The sequence below is a fragment of the Humulus lupulus genome, chromosome 2, assembly GCF_963169125.1.
Source record: "Humulus lupulus chromosome 2, drHumLupu1.1, whole genome shotgun sequence".
NCBI classification, from domain to species: domain Eukaryota; kingdom Viridiplantae; phylum Streptophyta; class Magnoliopsida; order Rosales; family Cannabaceae; genus Humulus; species Humulus lupulus.
The window spans coordinates 78,879,423-78,884,261 of NC_084794.1; the positions used below are offsets into that span (position 1 = coordinate 78,879,423).

Consider the following 4,839-nt stretch of genomic DNA (forward strand, 5'->3'; position numbering starts at 1 on the left):
AAACCACCTTTTCCAACCAAGTACTTGCTGCTGAAGTTGTTTGTTGCCATCTGAAGCTCTCTAAATTGAAATCTCCTCAGGTTTCCAAGGCAAACCTCCTCATGATGTTGCTCTGAAATTTTTTAAAGCCTACAACTGTTAATCTCTTCTTCTTCTGTTTCTTTCTTAATGATATTGCTTAAAAAATGAGTTAGGTTTACCAACCGTTGACGTCAAAGAAAATTTGCTGGTTATGTCTGTACCTCCACCAAAGAAGGAAACCAAACCATATTCCAGCTGCATGGATCAAGAACTTTTGACAATTATTTATATCTAAATCAATATGTTATGTAGTTTAATCACAAGTTGAGACACAAATCCATCAGAAAGAAACTTTATATAAGCCTTTGTAGTGGAAACTGCAACCTATCACAAAATCTTAGAATGCATCTATGAAAGATTTTGACTTTACAGGTTGCATAGCCAAGAAAATATACTACTGAACCAAATAATATTGTATAGGAACTAGAATTAAATACACAAGGTACTATAAGAGAAAAGACAAACAGATGAAAATGCTTAACTTGTACAAAACTAGAAGAGGCAATACAACAAGAAAAAACAAGCTCATAAAGGGAGATGAAAGAATTTAAAATACAGAAGAGAAAAAAACACAGAAAACTCTATGGAGATTTAAAGAGTATCTTTATGCAATACAATTCCTCATAGTTTCCATTAATAGTGAAAAAAAAAAAAACAAAGCAATGTAGGATTCAATCACATTGTAATCAGAGTGATCAAAGAAGTACCTTACAAAAGGATTTGAATATTCCATTAAACATGTATAGCATCAACAAGAAAAGCCACAAGTAAATCAATCAAATTCAAGGTCTCCAAAGACTCAACTACTTGATCATTTGGAAACAAAAGATATACCTTATCACAATTCATAGTGGAAAGCATTAAAAAATTAATGGCGTAGAAACTAAATCATGGGTCTCAACAAAGTTTACACTCTTGGGTAATGGAACTAGGCCCCCTTTCTTTCTTTTTGATAAAATAAAAAATAATGCCACAATGCCAATCAATATCAGTATGAATGCATCTACAAAATATGCACAGGACTACCAGTGAAATGATCTAGACATGAATTTCAAACTTGATATGGAAAGATAGGATATTGAGAGAACTAGCACTATCAGTCAACTAATTCATTCAAATACATTTTAAATTTTAGAAATAGATTAAGGAGCCCAAATTTTACAAATATGTATAAAATTGAAAGTTAACAGAAAAAAAGGAATGATCTAACAGAGTTAGTAAAGCAGAACAATACAATTTTCATTTACCAAACAATGTTTATGAATTTCTCATAATTAACTCTAGAGAAAAAGAAACTACTTAAATTATAAATGACTTGCAAGATGAGATGAGATGAGATGAAAAGAGACATACTGGCTCATGCAGCACATTAGCAGTTTCAGTTCTAGAAGTCCATTCCTCCAAATCAAGCTCTCTAGCTATGCTGCAAGTTATTCAACATATTTTTGTGTGAGGTAGATTCTAACTACTATAAAATGAACCAAAAATATGACCTGCTCCTATATGCTAAGAGATTCAAACTTATCCAACAAACCTTTAAAGGTTAAGAGCTTGGAAGATGGCTTCATGAGCCTTCTGATCCTAATAGATGAGTAGAAGAAAATAAACCATCATTTGTAACACATTAGAAAGAAGGTTATATGTGTCTGATAGTCATGAAGAAGGGATCCGACAAAATCTGATTGTCAGAGTAGCTAGTAGTACACACAATTATATTTTATTATGTCAGGGATCAGACAAAATCCGATTGATTGTTGGCTGAGATCCCTGTGGTCAGAAAGGGGCCCATATTAGACTCAAATTGAAGTCTATGGTTTCAAAATTTTCATATTAAAGCTAAAGTACCAAGAGAAAGTTAAGCCCTTGAGTTCAAATTTTGTGTACTCTTTAACTGTACAAGAATATTGTAAGCCAATCAAATCTAAAGTGCCAACTAAAATTCCCCAAAAGACTAAATCATGACCATGAGAAATAAAATCTACACCATCTTACAAAGAAGACAGAACATCAAAAGTAAATTTTATCATGAAGTTTAAACAGCATGAAAATTGCCCAAAATAGCACAATAACATGTCCCAATGCTAGCTACTAAGACCATGTTCTTAAGAAAACATAAGTGATTTCCAAGTAAAAGATAATAAACAATATAATCAGAGATAATTAGCTAGATACCAAAATGCATGAAGCCCTCACCTTCAGAGGTTTTGATGATGAGTGACCAGAATCCTCAGTGCCACTGCTCTCATTTTCCGAACTCGACCTCACACGGAGCTCGACTGGCTTCGAGTTTACTACCAAATTTAGCAATGAAATTAAGGGTTTAATTTATTTCTCATACTAGTTCATCTTAAGGGTACTAGTAGTGTCATATATATATACATATATATTATATATAGAGAGAGAAAGAGAGAGATTTACTTACACTGGGAAAGGGAGGGTTTTGAGAGGCGTTGTGGGATAGCTGTGAGGTGAGAAGGAGAAGGAGAAGCCATGGTCTCTTTCTGCCTTTCTGCTTTAATGATTTACAACACATCAGAGAAGAAAAATCATAAACAACACCCACGAATGGCAGCAGCTTGGACAATGGATGGCGGTTCACCAATAACACCAATCCCCCTACAATTAGAAAATGACAACAATTCAAAGGGTGTAGAGAATTTGATTAACTTGGAAATAGAAGCTGAAAAATGCACATTAATAGCAGATGGCATCGAAAGGTAGAAATAACTGACCAGACATTCTCAGTTTTTCCATGGGCATCGGTTATAATCCAATGTCTTCTAAGAAGTTGGACAGGGCGTTCTTAGTTATTGGTAATTCGTATTCTGTATGCAAAGAAATAGCGACCCTTTGAAGGCTGACTCCGGCCCTCAATATACACACACCTCACTTGAACCTTGATTCCTTGAAAAATCATAGGTTTCAAATTTAATATTTAACATTGATGAAATAATCTGATCACTAATGTTAGAAGCTTATCAAGTCTGTCTAATTATAGGTGTAATTCATTAGAAAACAATCAAACATCACTTTAACTTGCTCCAACATCCACATGCAAAATCATAAATATACTTATTATTAAAAATTCACCCCAGACTAAGGAGAATTGAAATGGATAATCTTGAAGTTAAAATAGGAGTTAGAAGCTAGATAAACCAAATATAAGCAGCAACGCTTATATTATATTAAAAAATGATTGAAATACTAATAAAAATCTAATGATTTGATGAAGCATAAGTTCACAACAGTACCAAGCTTGTTGCATCACTTGAGCATTTCAAAAGAGAGTGGGGCGCAATTTCTCTCAGCTCTTCGCGATAGTTAGCTGCATCCTGAGAATAAGCTTGAAATGTCAGAATCTGCTATATAGTTAACTGATTTCTGAACTCAATAAAGCAACATACCAAAAATAATAAGAATAAAGAAGGAATGAATAGTGGAGCGATGTCAACAGTCAAGAGAGGAAAACAAAATAATTTAGAAGAGAAACCAAACAAACAATAAAGAGGAAATTAACTTCAGCATCATCTCACAACTGTTTTGATTCCTCACCAACAGCAAAACAACTTAGCAACAATCTCTATCCTTCTAATTCTCCTCACACCTCTCCAAAAAATTTCATCAACACTGCATAGATCAAAAAACAAAAGCAGCAAAGCATGTTTTACTGGCAGGGAAAACACTGTCTTTAATGTGAAACCAATAGTACCAACTATTGGTTTTGTAGTATCAGTGCACACAGAAACATAAAATACCAGGTCCAAGCCTTTCATATGGGCATAAATGAAAGTTACAATGCATCCTAGCTTTTTCCCATTTTACTCTAAATTGTTCATCTTTTCTCAACTTCTGAACCAACAGCACATGTACTACAAACAAAAAAGTTATTTTAGGGAAAAAAGCTTAAGTTTGTACATCTTTTAAACTTCTTGATTCCCCCTAATCCCATAATCGGTTTTGAACGTTTAGATATCGCTATTAGCTCAAAATCTCCATTCTTAAGGAAAAAGGGAAAAGATACCGACACAACCAACAATAAGAAAAACGTAAATTACATTAAGAAAAAAATAGCTCTGTATAAAACTACTAATTTGGATCGAAAAACTACTATTCTGTTTCAAACCCAACGTAATAATTAAGTAGAAACTAATAATTTGAATCCTAAAAGAATAATCTTTTTCAAAGGGAGCAAGTGATTTACCTTGAACCTTTCATCTGCAACTGCCTCCTTAATCAACCTTCTTAGTCGCAAAACCGGCTCCTCTTCTTCGAATAACTTCAACAAGTCACGAATCCTCGCCGCCTCTTCATAGTCCTATAACTTCCAAAACATATAAATACATAACTCTCTGATTGGCATCCGATAAAATCCTAATAGAAAGAGTAGAAAATACCCCGAACCCTGACCTCAGATTTTGCCGCCACTTCCATTTGCTGCTTCAACAGAGCATAAGTTTGGCTCCGAGAAAGAAACAAGCTAGACTCGGTACTCGAAATCGAGCTCGAGGTCGAACTCCGACTTCTTCCTCCGCCATTGGCATCCCTATCCGAAGAAATCGCCGTACCCCTACAACCCCTCCAATTCGAATCTCCGCCTCCATAAACAAACCTTCTCATCCCGAAATCCAATTATGAGACGCCATATCTACCTCGACCCGACGGCATACACCTCGTCGCCGTCACCTTACCATTAAATTCAGCGAAAAATTTAAGACTCAGAGAATGCATTCTTATTCCTGTTAAATGACGGTATTCTGG

At 34.7% G+C, this 4,839-nt stretch overlaps 1 long non-coding RNA gene across 1 annotated transcript; it reads right to left on the minus strand.

The window, feature by feature from the left end:
• Positions 1–3,331: 3,331 nt before the first annotated feature.
• On the minus strand, positions 3,332–4,630 carry LOC133816138 (uncharacterized). The gene is made up of 3 exons (XR_009885034.1): positions 4,489–4,630; positions 4,283–4,396; positions 3,332–3,413 (listed from the first exon to the last, which is right to left on the minus strand). It is a non-coding gene; the product is annotated as an uncharacterized LOC133816138 (long non-coding RNA).
• Between the last annotated feature and the right edge of the window lie 209 nt (positions 4,631–4,839).